This window comes from Suricata suricatta, chromosome 1 (genome assembly GCF_006229205.1).
Source record: "Suricata suricatta isolate VVHF042 chromosome 1, meerkat_22Aug2017_6uvM2_HiC, whole genome shotgun sequence".
Lineage (NCBI taxonomy): Eukaryota > Metazoa > Chordata > Mammalia > Carnivora > Herpestidae > Suricata > Suricata suricatta.
In genome coordinates, this window is record NC_043700.1 from 76,486,564 (window position 1) to 76,502,714 (window position 16,151).

The 16,151-nt window shown below is 44.5% G+C and overlaps 1 protein-coding gene across 7 annotated transcripts in view; it reads left to right on the forward strand.

Moving 5' to 3' along the window:
• Nucleotides 1-16,151, forward strand: part of ZNF827 (zinc finger protein 827) — a 170,268-nt gene that overhangs the window by 989 nt on the left and 153,128 nt on the right. The window lies entirely within an intron of this gene.

A 16,151-nucleotide genomic window follows, 5' to 3' on the forward strand; every position in this document is an offset into this window, starting at 1 on the left:
GGCAGCGGCGGGCGGATGTGGGGTGCGGGAGCTGCGCCGAGGCGGAGGCAGGAGGCAGGGCGGCTCGCGGCGCGCGAGGTCCCTGCAGAGCCGAGGGGAGGGAGGAGCAGGGCTCCTGGCCGCAATAAAATGCGGGGTCAGTCGGAGCAGACGGAGCCAGGCGAGACTCGGGCTCTCAGACCCCCCTCCCGGGCGAGCCTGAGCAGAGTCCAGGACTAAAGTGCATCACAACCCTCCCCGGCTGCAGCCACACACACCAACTGGAGACACACACCCGCCGGCACGGCCCGGTCCCCTTCCCCTCCTCCACCCGCGCCCCCGGTGCCTCTCCGCCCTCCCTCCGGCTTTTCTTTGCTAGACTCTTAACTTTTCCCCCACTCCCTCTCCAGCTCCCGCCCCCCCACCCCAATCTTTCTCCGCTTTGAGTGTTCCGAGATGCTGCTAAAGCTAAAAGTGAAGGAGAAAGAAGCAACTAAAAATATCCCCCGGGGCCGCCCGGCTCCTTGAATGCAGGGAGGAGGGGGCCGGGGAGAAGGCGTGGGGCGGGGTGACAGGGAGGAGGGGACGACGGAGACGCGGGAGGGAGGGGTCGGGGGAGGCCGAGGGTCAATTTCTTCTCTCTCCCCCCGCACTGCTCCCCTCTCCCGGCGGTTTGGCGCTGCTTGGAGCCCGATCCTGCAAAACCCGGGCTGGGGGCGGGAGCGGAGCCGGAGCGCCCGCCCGCCTGGGTGTCAGGCCGACGTGGTCGGTCACCTGAAGTTCACGGAGGGTGGGGGAAGGGTTAAGGTTATGGTGTCTCGGGCTCGGGTTGTGTGTGAGCTTGTGCGTTTCCGCTGCAGACAGGCAGCTCGATCGATCTCCCCCTCGCGAAATCTCCGCGGCGGTGCCTGCCCGGGGGACGGGCAGGGGGCGCGGGCTGCTAGGGCCGAGCGCCCCCGCGGCTCCGTGCCACCCGGGCCGCGGCCGAAGTGGCGAGCAAGGGCACTTGCAGGCAGCCCGCTCCGCAAACATTCCTCTTTCTTTCCTCTTCCCGGTACGCAGGAGTCGACGCATAGGGCTTGGGTTGTGCTTTTTTCCCCTTCCTTAAAAAAAAAAAAAATGCCCCTGTGCAGTCCTTTCTTCGCCTGCCCGCTAGAGGTTCTGAGGATAATATCACATATGTAATATATATGCACATAAAATCACTCGCAGGCGGCTGCGTGTGTAGGGAAATTTTGTGCGAGGAAAGAGAAGGCGGCGGAGTCGGGGAGGGCGAGTTGGAAGGCTCCGCGCTGCGATTCACAGAAAACTCGCAGCAGTTGGTGGAAGAGTGCGTGCGTGCACATGGCCGGTCGGCCAGTTCTCAGCTCTTTTCGGGGGCGTGTGGCGGGGGAGGGAGAGGAGGCAGGAATCCTGGGGGGGGGGGGGGGGGGGAGGCTTGCCCTGCTCGGACAAAATGGGCTTCAGTGTTCTTTGCGAACTTGCCCTTAGATGGCAACTTTGAGAGCTGATGAGCTTGTGTGCGAAAACCAGGGCGGTGAGGTTATTTGGTCATTTTCCTTTCTTCTTTCTCCCCCCTGGTTTAAAAAAAAATGTTGGCGGGGTTAGAGGGAGGGTAGGAGAGGAGAAGGGATTTATCTGTTTTCGGCTCTGACGGAGATGGAACGCCTTTTCTCCCGTTGTGTGTAGCGCATTCGGGCAGCTGCAGCCTGCCCTGCTGGTGACCTTGACCCTGACCTCGTGCAACTACCCTCTCCGTCTGAGAGGAAATTCAGGCTCCATTTTAGCTCGTATGGTTGGTGGGCCTCTCCTGCTTGTTGGTGCCTGGTGATTAAGTTATATTTTAAGAGTGGACTCTCCCACCCTGTTCTCTAATTGAATGCTGTTATCCACTCACTTAAAAAAAAGTCAACTCTTTCCAGTCAGATAAAGCCACTTTTACTGAAGTAAGAAGCAATTACCTTTTGGAAACACTGTAAATGTCCTTGTAGTTTTTAAAGGGAAGCCTAATTTGCAAAGCTTTTCCACTTACCTTTGCATTGAATGGATTTTTGTGGGTATGTGCTGCCTGTTCTAAGCATGGTTTACACGTGTTTTGTAAGCAGTTTGCATTTGGACTAACAACAACTTCTGGGCAAATGTGTATTTTGCAATTCAGACACAGTAGCCCAAGGCTTCCTAAGTGCTGAGTGAGTCTTAAAGAAACTTGCAGTGCTGGGGAGATATAATAAATATTGACTTTGGTAAAATTAGTGTTAATTTGTATTTAATGTAGAATATAATGGTAGTCTTAAGACTCCACTGTAATGCTAAATTCTTTATTTGTTTATTTATATGGAGGTGGGATTTTGTCTTAACCTGGAGAAACTTCTTGTACAAAGTTAAAATATACTAACTCTGGGACTGATAGAAGTCATCTCAGGGTTTTAAGAACTTATGAAGTGGCAGATTTTAACCTTGACCCTAAAAGAAAGGAGAGATGTGTATAATTTAGGGGGGGAAGGTAGTTACCACAGGAATGAGATGGGGAAGCTTGCTTTAGAAACCAATAACCCTTCTGAGTAAACACACAAGTGGCTAATAGCCACAATAATATAGCTTTAAGAATCTAGAGAACCTGTAAACACAAGTTTAAAATTAGAAGAAGAATACAAATTAAGATACAAAAAAGAAATTGGTGAAAACTGAATTCATAGAAACTTCTCTAGTGCTTTCTATTTTCCCTTAGGCCCGCCCCCTTGCCTCTGCACCCACTCATAAACCAGTGCTACCAATAGACATTATGTGCAGAACTTACTTTTCTGTTATTAAATATAATACTAGCGAGACATGGTGTGGATTGGCCAGGTCTCCCACTCCACAGCACAGACACCGGGGAACCTGGAAGTTCCACCCTCGAGTAGATTAGTCCTGGAAATCCAGACTAGCACTTGGTATTATCTGATACCAAGTCTGGGGTGCGTCTCAGCCTCTGGCACGGAGTTCCAGCAATTCCCCAGGCTGGGCTCCGGCCTGCTAAGGTTTCCTAGCTCCTTCTGTTCTACTAGACACCCATGGGACTGTTCAGAACTGAATTAGCTTTGGGGATGGGTGAGCCATTAACCTGACACTACTAACCTAAGCGTTAGATTTCTGATTTAAAATGCTAGCTAGTCATTTCCTCCTGAGCCTCTGAACTAAGAGTGTGTGTGTGTTTGTTTCTGTTATATGGGCCTCATACATATGCAGAAAAAAAAAATAACCTGCCCTATAGAGTTGAGTGGTGATTCTGCTGGCCACAAATCAAAAAGAAGTTCTGCCCTAGCTTTTGGAGGTGACCTCCAACAAAGGGTGTTAAACCTAAACTATTTGTGAGAAGTGGCTTTAAAAATTATTACTCAAAATAAAGCCTTTATTTCTTGGCCTAGAGCAATATTATCATTTGGGCTTAAATATGATTCTGCTGCGCTTGATGGCTCTTTTATAAAAGTTCTTTCCACCAGCAGGGTCCAGTACCATGTTAAAAAAAATGTCCTAGAGATTCTCTGAACTCTACCGTGTGCTTATCTGTAGCAGAATCCCAGACCGCGTAGCTTAAAAATGTTTGTCAGTCTAAGAAAGAGGAAGAGGGGGAAAGTGATACTGGGACTGTTTGCCAGGCTTGGGGCTCAGCACTTTCTAAACATCGCTACATTTGGGATCACTAACTGAGGAGCGAAAGGGGCAGGAAGGGCTTTCTCCTGTGTTTGTTATATCTGTAAATCCTTTTACCATTGGCGCCATCAGCACTTTTAAGATTTCCTCATTAGCTTCAACTTACCCATGAACATGTATGAGTTCAGGTCCTATTATATTTATCATTGGAAATCTGCCTGATGCTTATTCCCAGGGGAGTGCACAAAGGAAAAGTTAATAGAACAGTTGTTTTGTTATTCTAGTATTTTCATTGTTTACTCAGTTGTGGGCCAAGACCAGAACACATTATTGTGTTCTTCATTAACAAAACTTTAAAAATCGTCTCTTGCTTTCTAGTAAATGTGGGAAGCAAAATGACAGCAAAGCAAAAGAAGCCCTTAGATTTATATTTTTCCATGTCGTCTTATGTCCGTTGGAAGAAAAAGGGTAGAGGATTAACTCTTTCCCCTAGTTAGTCTCATCATTTTTTTCAGGGACAGGGCACTTCCTCCTGATTATGACAGGAACCACAGGGGAAAATTTTGAGTCTAAAGCAATAAAATATTTCACTGCTCCTGTCAAACAGAGCTAATGATTCTGAAGTACCATGTAGCAGGCTAGGTTGATACTGGGCAGTAATGTGCATCTGTTCTCCTAAAGGAAATCCGTGTATTCCTAATATAGTAAGTAGGGTACGCTGAACTTTCCTGTTAAAATAAGGAAGACAGTTCAAAATCACATTCCTTCTAATGCTTCAAAATAGTTTCTAATAAAAAATTGATTTTTAATTTGTCTATGTGCTGCCATCTTGCCCTGGAGATGCCACAGCTGGGGTGAGTCGACAAGTCTCCGGCACAAAGTGTTAATAAATCGTGCTAGAGCAGTATAAATTGGACAGCCATCGGCCACTGTCAGAGCTGACTGCGCAGTTGAGTTTTTAGAGCCTTTGAATGGCCTCTATTAGGAGAGGTCCAAAGGAGGTGTGGAAAATCTCTGTCTTGCGAGGCTTATAAAATTAGATGGACAAAGGCTGCGGAAACACCCAAGGGACAGTGTTGTGTTGGTGGAGCAACCAGACAGGCATCTCTTGGGGTCGAAAGGTGGCTTAAATACAAGGAGTCCTATTAATGTCAAGATGTTCTTGTAGGGAAGACTGAGTTTGAATCATGTGCTGCCCGGCTGGGTTGGTAAACCAGTTTATTTAGTGATCCCAGTAGTTTGGGTTCAGACTGGGTCAGCAGGAATCGGTTTGACAAAAGAGAAAAACTCACCCGGTATCACTAACGCCGGTCACTTGTGTGCAGAGTGGTGTCCTTGGACTCAAAGATGAAAAGGTGTGAAGGAGTGGTGGGAGAGCCCACCGGCCACTGTGTCAAAGTCTCCCTTGGCTTCTGTGACTGGTCAGCGGTGCCATCTGTGAAGGCATATTCCCGGGAGTGGGTTACTGTAGCCTTTCCCCTTCCTTGTGGGAAGTTGCCTGTTCTCTCTTCCATTCTTTTTTTTTTTTTTTTTTAAGTATCTGCTGGAGCATTAGGACAGGAGGACAGAAAAACAAACCCAACAGGCTGGAGCTGATCTCTGCATTCTGAGTGATGTATTAGTAATTTTCTATAATTTAATCAGACTGATCGCAGAACAAGATAATGATGGTATGACCTACAAAATAGGACGTTTGGGGGCGTTAAAGGCTTTCTAGCACAAGGGTTTACTAGACCATGGGCTTTGTGGTGAAGGAACAGATACTGAGTTTTCTCTTAGCAGAGAGCAGTCCAGACCAGGCCTAGTGCTGGTAAGACGTGCACGTGGTTTTTTTTCTATCAGCTTTTTCTTACTACTGTGTTTTGGCTTAATTGAGGTACTCTAGAATCGCGTTTTATAGATAGAGATTGTAAATGAAGATGCTGTGTCCTGTTTCTGATGTATTCTTTTCTGTTCCTTACTTTGTTAGGTGTAGCTCAGTAATTCATACCATCGAGGGCCAAGTGTACGAAATACTTTATGGTTCATGGTAGCTGAAGTGTCTTCTGTCATATTTTATAAGAAACTAATGTGCAAAGTACAGCCCTTAGAAATAGCCAGGAATACTCGATGGGCTGAAGTTACTAGCTGCTTTCTCTCTTCTGCTCCGGGGCAAGTTCTGTATTTCTGTCCTCTGTCTGTAAATTACGTTTTTATGATACCAGAGAATAGTGTATGACTAGGTGCTGAAGCAGGGGCCTCTCAGATGACTCTCCTCATTCCCCAAGGACCCACCTTTGGGATAGAATTACTGTAGTTACAAGGTAGTTCCATAAATTAAAATCAGACTTTGGCTTGATTCTCCTGTTTAGCTGCATGGGTGCATATTCCTGTTTATTTTCTAAAAGTCAGTTTCATTGCCATGTATACACACACACACACACAAAGAGGCTGCACTGTAGCTAATTTTATAAAATGTACAGTGATACACGCCCACGGTCTGAGATCAGCATGTGCCCTTTAGCAACTCTGCTTTTCACAGACTGACCCAGGGTTATATTAAATGCAGCAGATTCTGTGTGCCTAAAAAGGATATTGTTTCCAGCCGTCCATTCCCTTCTTATTAAAAAACAACCTCCACCACCAAAGTTCTGTCTCTAGAGTTCTTAAGTGACTAAGGCTTAGGTATTCATTGCTTCTGTTTTGAGAAAGTCCAAATTCAGCCGGGTTCTGTCCATCAGCAACGAAGAAACGCATGGACCTTCTCTGAAGCTTGAGCCTGAAAAAGCAAACCCTAAAATAATCTCTCTCTCTCTTGCTCTCTTTCTGTCTCTATCTTTCTTGTAATTCCAGCACGGGTCAGACAAGTGGTTAGACCCCATTAGGAATGTGGTGTGGAGAAAAAAAGGCAAGGCGTGAGGACCGGAGGATCTCAGGGTGGGCTGTTTTGAATGCTCTGAAGAAGCTGGCCCTTGAAGGGGACCAGAGAAGACCAGGGCAAAATGATCTTTTACAGTTTGATCAGCAGCGCGCTGCTTCTCTGAGCTTCGGAGACAAGCTGCTGTACTTGTGGAGGGTGATGGGTTTTTCTAAAGTTATATAGTGCTAGTGTCTTAAGTTGTTTGGCAGGATATTTTAAAAAGTTTTTGTTGCTGTTTGTAATGACAGGGAGAAAATATCATGCGACTTTGTCCTCTCTTCAGTATGTCTGCTGTAGATGGTACGACTTAAGTGAAAACAGAACACACATGCTTTAAGTTCATAGTGGTTAAGTGTACGGACCCTGGCACCAGGCCTCTCCGAACCCAGCTCTGGCACTGACTTGCTGTGTGACCTCAGGGAAATTACTTAACTTCCCTGTCTTGGTTTCTTCATCTCTCAGTAGTGATGAGTGTTCCTCTATCATAGTGGTCTTGTAAGGTTTGATTCATAAATATCAGTATCGGTATTGATAACTATCAGTAATATATGCACATATAGATCCATGCCTAGTTAGTGCCTGTAGCATAGAGAGAGCTCGAGAAACATTTGCTCTAATTATGTATATGAAATATGTGCCCATTTGCTTAAATTGTGACTACAGGCATTTCTGACCCAGGGGTTTTTGGTGACTTCTGTGTTTAAAAATTTTTTTCTGTATCTCTCATTAGAGTGATGAGTAATAATATGATATGGTAAAATTCATTTATAAGGCTGTTAAAATAGGGCTTGACTAATACTGTTTCATAGGTGAGCAATATTACACTAGACTTTTACTGTAGGAACATGTTCTGTGTATGTGATTTGACCTGAATTACATCTAAACTGTGTAATCATCATATGAATTATGACTAGGTTTTACTGTAAAGTAAGGACAATAAATCCATGCTCACCGACTTATAGTGAGATTCAAATGGAAGAATAGGTATTTAATAAATGTTTATTTATTCATTTATTCAACAGTCAGTCCACTGATTAAAATTACCCAGGGGAAATTTATATTGGTTTTTCCATGTGTTATTTAGGTAATAGTTTAAATTTTACATTAAAGAAGAAAAGGCAGGGTCTGCTATTTCTAATTGCAGAGAACCAGTCCAAGAAAACACATTAATTTTAAATGAAGAATTCAGGGGTGTGTGTGTGTGTGTGTGTGTGTGTGTGTGTGTGTTGTGTTGTGTGTGTGAGATAGATCATATCAGAGGTTATAAGCTAGTGGCCTACTGATGTGTTTTGCCCCACACAGTATGTTTAAAAACTTGAGACAGCATTTGGAAATGGGTGGTTTCACATAAAAATCCAAATTTTTAGCTTCTTTTGAAAACTTGGAAGAGCCAGCAGCACGGGGCCCACCTCCCCACATGGCAGCAATCTGCTGCAGTCGGTGGCGGCTGTCTCCCTTCCCCGGGCATGTGCTCGACAGTCTGCCACCGTTCCTACCACTCTGCTGCCATGTCCCCGTCTGCATGTACACCTGCCCACCTCCGCATGCATATTCCCTCCCGGCCCCTGCAGGCCTTTGGATTAGAAACCGTCCTGCATTCTCCAACATTCGTGATCTTTTAATTCATCATTGAGGCTCAAGTATGGTAACCCATCTTCTGTGGCAGTAGTAAGAGGCAGTATAGGGTGGGGATTAAGATCCTGCTACCGGCTGCGTGAGATCCGTCTTGGCTGCACCACGTTTTAGCCGTGACCTTGGCAAGTTCCTGCAGTCCTGCTTGTTTTCACATCTGTAAAATGGGGGAACATTGTATGTGCTATCGGAACTGAGTTCACACAAGTTGATAATTTAGATTCGTGTCTGGCACATAGTGTATGTGTGATACACGCTGACCACATTAATAGAAGCGAGGTGTAAATTCATTTCAACCAAGGATCTCGGTAAGATTGCTCTCACTGTGCTGTGTGATCAGTCGAAGATGACTATCGCCGCTTCTAAGTGTCTGATCACCATTAGCCAGCACAGTGGTTCTCAACACTGGCTGCGTGTTAGAATCGCCTGGGAGATTTTAAAAAATGCAGACACCCCCAGCAATTTAAATTTGATGGCTCAGAATGGAGCCTGGGCATGGACATTCTTAAAAAGCTCTCTGAGTGATTTGAATGGATAGCCGGTGTCTAGAACTTACCAGAAGTCCCACTCTGAGCTGATGCCACTTCAGCCAAAAATAAAGACATGTCATGTTGAGCTTGGGTAGCATATTGACAATAATTTCTTTGACTTTTAAATCCCTAGAAATAGCTCGTGGACCTGAGTAATTGACTCCACTCTTCCAGGTTGAAGCCAGAGGCTCAGGGAGGGACCTGTACTAGGCAGTGGACAAGGACCCCAGTCTTCTCTGTCCACTCTCCCACTGCAGTCACCAGGGTTTCTGACTCGCTTTGAAACTTTGGGCAAGGTATTGAACCTCTCTGTGCCTACCTAGCACCATCTTGTAAAATGGATAATAGTAGTTTACCCACGCTTTCTATTTATGTTATATTTTATTGTTCACAAAGCATTTTCACTGATATCATCTGCCTACGAGCAGACAGGAAAGACTCCTCCCACCGGTTGGACAGAAGTAGAAACAGAGCCATGGGAAGGGAGAAACTTGAGGCCACCTGTGTCCACACTCTCAAGGGCTGGGCTGTCTACTGGTCTTCTGAGGCCCATTGCATCTCTGAGGGGATTCAAGACCTTCATGGGGCTCCATACGTGAAGGACGTGCCTTTGCCACCTGCACTTCCTTTCAGAGACCTTCCTCTGCAGGTGCTGACGGAGCACCTTACTCTGATTCATGAGAACTTGTGCCACCAATAATACTTCTTTCCCCAAAGATTTAGACTGAGCTGAGGGTAAGAGAATGAGCGTCATATGCAGTGACGCTTTCTGGGGTCTGAATTACGTGCTCCATATGGAGAACACTGCTTTCGTGTAATGGCCTAGAATTATAGTTGTCTTCTAATCTGTGCTTATTTGGCCTTACTTGTTAACCCAACAGTCCTCTCTAGAGCATGAAACACAGCTGTATTTGGAAGGAAACAAAGTGTGGGACACCCTCTGCTTCAGGAAATATTCCTGAAATGTGTTGCATGATTTCTCCCTTCTAGGGGAAAGCAAACCTCAAATAATAATTTACTGGATTTTAATCTGAACTAGAGCAAGAGGGGAATCAAATTATAGTGAGCTGTTTTCTGACACTGATAAGAGAGAAATTTCACGATCTAGAAGTAGGGTTTGGGTTGGCTGGACCACTACATCATATTTAGAGAGAACTGCTATGCGTCAATGGCTACTTGAATACTTGCAGAGAAGTGAGGAAATATATACAAAAGAAAATAAAGACGTACTGTACAAGTATTTGAAATGTGATTTAAGTGTACTTCATCAGACTGGAACCATAGAAATCACAGATATGAATTCTGCTTATTAATTTATTTTTTAAAGTCTATATTGGCTTTTAATGGCAAACATAGTGCTGGAATAGTGTAAATAATTAAAACTAGAAATATTGAAAGTAAAGCATGAAAGTCCCCTTTCCCAACTTTCACCCCCAGGGATAGCCACTATTAATAGATAACAAGCAACAAGATAATAAGGAACACTTAAAATTCAGCCTTCATTCGAAAAATGGATGCATTTCAGCGGAGTTGGCTGAGTTAATTCAAGTACCGAATTCAGAACAAGGGTGGCAACATTGGGCTTGTAAACTGATTAGATCACATCTGTAAATTGAATGCCAGATTGAGTGCCCGATTTAAAGGGGAAAATTGATAAACTACTCAAGGCAACTGGAGTCTAGGCTCTTGAAATCATCATATGAGGAATTAGTTATTGAGACAGTTGGGAGGGCTCCGTTTGAAGCCAAGAGTGAGGTTAGATAACCATCATGCCTGGTAACTACATTCAAATATATAAAGTTCTGTCAAGGGATAATGGGAGTAAAGTTACTCTGAATTGTCATTTATCCTAAATTCTCAGTTTGGGTCTGCTGATACTTGCTTAATTGATTGATCGATTCCTTCCTTCCTTCCTTCATTCAAGCAGCAATAACTGAGTGCTTCTCTGCCAGGGAGTAGAGGTCAGTGGAGTTGAATAGAGCATGGTCCCCACTTGCAAGGATCTCAGAGCCAAGTGGGCGGAGAAAGAGATGAAACAAATAATTAAAATTGGTCCCGAAGGGTATTTTCATAGATTTATGAAATGCTGGGCCAACAACAGAGACTAAGACCAATAGGAAAGAAGTTATAGGGATGGTCACTGATTTTTTAAGATAAGGGCCTGTTGAATCAATACAGCTGTGCAAAAATGAAACGGAAGATCTTGTGTTTACAAAGAAGCTGGTTCAACCGCCTGGCGGGGGTGGTTTTCAAGCGACTTCAGTAAAGAGGAGTGGGATGGGAGGAGACATGTTGAACTCTGAAATCATTTAATATTATGAAAAAGAATCCTATGAAGCAAACGCTGCTTTGCTTGGTTTCTGTCCTGAGGTGGGAGATCTGTTCCTACAACAGAGGGAACGTTCTCCTGGTGTGCTGGCTGGCGAGTCTTTTAGGAATACGGAAGGCTATGTGTCAGCACACGTGGTGTCCCGTTAGAGCAGTGAGGACAGCGTCTGCTGAGCATTGCCATCCCTCCTGGGTGCTCGCTCCCTCATTAAGAAAAAGTTTTGAGTATTTACCTGACTTGTAGAACTTGTACAGATTGCAGCCCCTGCGGACAGTTCTGTGAAATGTTGACACACAGCAAGCACAGAGGATAAGCACAAATCAATATGCTAACAAGTGCAAGACAATATAATATGAATTAGAAGTGTAAATGTTCGAGGAAACCCAGTGGGAGTGACGGGTAAAAGGTTCCTGGAGAGGAGTGTGATTACTTAAAACATCCTGAAGGAAGAGATGGATTTAGATCTTGAGAAGAGAGGAGAGAACATTCGAAGCAGAAGAACTGACAGTAGCCAAAAGAGGGTGAAATAAGCCAAAAGTATGTGGGAGACACTAAGAAGTTGAATCAGAAGGGTTATATTGGTGATATAAGGATAGGAGGCAGGAAAAATATAGTAGGAGCTAGTCCAGATGATAAGAGATTAGGATTACTAAGTGTTGTCGTTTGGATACAATACAAAATCAACTGTGAAATGTAGTCATTTCTTTCACTGTGATGATAAGTGAGATGGAGGATGGTGGTCTGAAGGAGGAAAAATGGCCTTTTTAAGTAGGGAGGGCAGTTGAAAAACCAAGAATCCATGGATGGCATAGATAACCGTTTTGTCTCTGGAAGAGCCTGCCGGTGCTGGGCTTCTCTGGGCTCAGTGCAGCAGGCCCTCAGCCAGGGCTCACCCCGGGCCTCCCGCCCTTCCTCACCTCTCTGGTTTTCTTCGGCAAAGAAAGCTCTAATGCAGTGCTTCCCTTTCAAGGGTGTAAAGCATATGCTATTTACAAAAAATAACACATCTAACATTTATACACAGATAAGGACGCATAATGGTAAAATGAACACCTGTAAACCTACCGCCCGATCTAACACATTTCAACACTATCAGACTTCTCACATGCTCTTCTCCTGCTGCCTGTCCCCATTATCCTGAATTTTCTGCTTATCCTACCCCTAGCTCTACTGTATTTGGTTTTGCATGCACTCTGCACCTTGGTTTTTCACTCAGTCGTTATCTTTGTGACATTTATCCACTTCGATGCCTGTAGTTGTGGCATTTTCACTACTTTCTAGTATTATAGTGCAGAACCATACCATAAGGGATGTATGGTTTGTTTCTCCTTTTTGCTATTATGGACCCTGCTGCTGTGAACATGCATGCACATATCGCTTTGTCTTGAGGACTGTCAAGTTCATAGTGTAGAATATGGATTTTCCAAAATTTTAATTCTTGCTTGCAAGCTTGAATTTGTCATTGTCTACAAATACCGTCAGTTTTTCCTTAAAGTATCAGCCTTTTTTTATTCATTTCCAAGAAATAGTGTGCCAGATACCCAAAATATTTTTTTGTTTTTTAAGTTTATTTATTTTTTTTGAGAGAGAGGAGAGAGTCCGTGTGTGCCCAAGTGGGGGAAGGGCAGAGAGAGAGAGAGTGAGAGAGAGAGAGAGAGAATCCCAAGCAGGTCTGCATTCTCAGTGCGGAGCCTGACACAGGGCTTGAACTCAGGAGCCATGAGATCATGACCAGCGCCCAAGTCGGCTGCCCAACCGACTGAGCCCATCCAGGTGCCCCTGGATACCCAAATTTGAATGACCATAGTTTGTCAGTTACTCTTTTAGTTAAAAGTGATGTTCCATGAAAAGAGTGGCTGGTGCAGCTCTCAGCGACATCACAGATGTACTTTTCCTGGAGATAGCCGTCACCCTTTAGTAATGGCGGAAGTGCTTCATGGACACATTTCATGACATATCATATTTAAAAGATGTTTACTCAGGAGTCAGCCTTTAATAAAATTAAGAATCTTTGCTGCTGCTTCATCAAAGACATTCTTAAATGAAATGGACAGCGTTATTTTGGTGTGTGTGTCTGTGTTTTACTGCGTGTAGCAGTGAAGAATACAATGATTACCTAGTATGGTTTGGTGCCCCTGCCTTGATTGGAGGTAAGGAGCCAGAATTTTACCCATCATTGCTTTGTATCATTGTTGCAAATATCAATAGAGTGAAAAGGGCCAATAACATGCTAAGAATTCTTATGAAAACAATTTTGATCTTGAGGACCCTTGAAAGGGTCTCAGAGACCACTAGGAGTTTGCAGACCACACTTTGAGACCACTATCTAAGCTGTCTGCATAGAAATGGGAATGCAAGTCTTGGTGTTTGTGTTTCTTCAGGTTTATGTGATAATGTTTTAATGCAGCACTCCATGAATATTTGCACTTGAAGAACCCAAAAGGCAGAGGGCACTGAAGACAGGGAACCCTTTATCACAAGTGTTCTCAGCCTCTGAGATTTCTTTGAGGTAACTTTGAAGTCTCTTCCTCTATCTGCAAATAAGAATGAAATAATATAGTTGCCTCTATGATATATCTGTTTGTTTTCAAGTAAAAGTAATACTTTAAATAAACTTCGCAGTTAATACTTTTCTTCCACGCACAGATGTATGTCACATCGTTGGTGTATGAAGATGCTTCATGCTTACCCTGTGGCTTCCCGTTAGGAAGGAGAACTCCATGAGTGCCACGGGCCACCATGACTTACGGTGGACAGTGCATTGCTGCAGACAAGGGATGGTCAAGGCTTTTGCTCATGGGGAACTGGGAGTGTTTCTGGGCTTTGTGTGTCCTCTTTCTGGGCTGCTGTCCTCACCAACCATTGACCCCCTTGCCCAAGATGGAAGCTTGAGTATGATCCTAGATGCCACGTTCTTCCTTTTCCTCTCACATCAAACCGATCACCAAGTCTCTTGACTCTCCTGTAGATATGTCTCTGGAATTCATCATGGCCAGTCCCTGCCACCGCTTTTCCTCCGGAAGGATTCACATCTTTTTCTTTCTTTCTTTTTCTTTTCTCAGTGTCTCAGTGCCACATCCCCTTCCCCCTACCCTGGCCTTTGTGTAGCCCAGTGTCTACACTGCTACCACAGTAGGCTTTCTGAAACACTCATGTATTTATTTAGGATCTTTTAGACATCCCAGACATCTCCTAACTGGATAACGTTTGCTCTTCTTTGGAAAGTATGGAAGGTGCTTCTTCATCTGAGCCCCCTGTCTCCTGCCCTGCTATATTTCCCTTGTTTCATTCATACTGAATTATCTATTCAGCAGACCACCATGCTTGTATTTCCTTATTTTGGCAGATTCTTTCTCCTTAATTCTGGGATGTCTTGAACCCATCGTATTAACCTTCTACATATCAATTAGCACTCAGCTCTCAGGGAGGCCTTTCCTCCTCCCTTCCATTGTTCCACCTACTGGGCAGAACTAGGGAACTTCCACTGGTTCCCATTGGTCTCTCATGACACCTCCCGTGCTACCCTGTGATCGCTTATTCCTCTATGTCTGTATCGACTGTGAGCCTTTTAAGGGCATGATCTATTCCTTATTCATTTTTGTACATTCTTGTACATAGCAGTACCTGGTGTAGGTGGTCAGATATGGTTGAATAAACGAACAAATGAATGAAATTATGAACGAGTCACAGAGTCAAAGAAATAGGAGGTGGTCCATAAAGATTCTTGAATGAATGATGAGTTGAATAAATGAGGTTAAGGGTGGGTCACAGAATCAGAGGGTTTTAGAAGTAGAAAAGACCATGGAGAACATCTCCTGCTATCACCCTTTCTCAGAAATGAGACAATGATTTGGCTAAATTGTACAGCTGGCCTGGGTAGGAGGTGATGAGCAGTGCCACAGACATTCACATGGATGTGGCATGGAGATGCCTGGGGAGAGTCATGTGCTTCCAGAGGAGACTTGCCGAGAAGAGCAGAGGCCACGGCCTACACCACCGGGGGATACCACAGGCGAAGTGCAAAGAGAACATCTGTGGTTGGAAGTCTGTGGCACATTCCAGACTGTAGAGTCTCCCCTCCGCTGTTGGCTGTTGCTCTCTCTCTGTCCTCAAACTGTGCCAAGACTGTAAGATTTTCCTGATGACTGGGCATATTCTACATCTGGATCCCATGGTCATAACAACCAGAAGTTTCCTGTCCTCTTTGGTTGAGGTGATTATGATATAGAGCTGAGTAGCAATATTAACAATTTTGAGGTAAGCTCTACTATTTAAAATATAATGTTCTCTCATCTGAGATTTCTAGGTGTCTGGGAGGGAAGGCAAGGGGACACAATTACTTACTAAGTGCTAATTCTGCGCCAGGTGCTTTATTTATGTAAATCTGGTTTAACTTCACAGCGACCTCATGTGATATTAAGTATTAGTATCCCATTCTATAAACGAGCATAGGCCCGTGGATGTCAGGGGGGTATATTAAGAAGCAGAGTGGGAGTGCCTGGTGTCTAAACATGGGCCCTTTCTGTTTTGTCATGCTGCTCCAGGTTCTAGAAATGGTTTCCTTGGCTCTGCAAAACCTGTTGTGGTTTATTAACTTGGCAAATGCTTGAAGTTGCATTTATTTTATGTATTTAAAAGGAAGAGAATCTGTAATTTTCTGGTTTAATGTTCTCTGTACCTTGCAGTTGACAAATGCTTTGCCATCTCTGCAGGACCACGGGGTATGGAGGAGAGAATGGGCATTGTAACCATACTTTACAGATGAGGGAGCCAGTGATGAGAGGCAGAACATTCCACATCTGTCTGGTTCATCTCCAAAGTCCTAACACCGCTCTGGGAGTTGGTACTTAGTAGGCTCTCCAGTTTTTGTTAACTAAACATCAGTTAGATAGCTTGTAAGTTCCAAATCTATACGGGAACCCTGGTCCCTGAGTCTGACCTCAGAGCTCTTTCCTCTGCAAAACCATTCTGCTTTTCCCAGACCCCTAATCTGTGGGACGCAGGAACCCTCTGATAGGCCTATCTGGTGGGTTTCCACAAATCTAAATATGTATGTACAGGTGGTCCCTTAGAATCAGATGTCATTTGGGGCACCTGGGTGGCTCAGTTGGTTAAGCATCTGACTTCTGGCTCTGGTCATGATCTCATG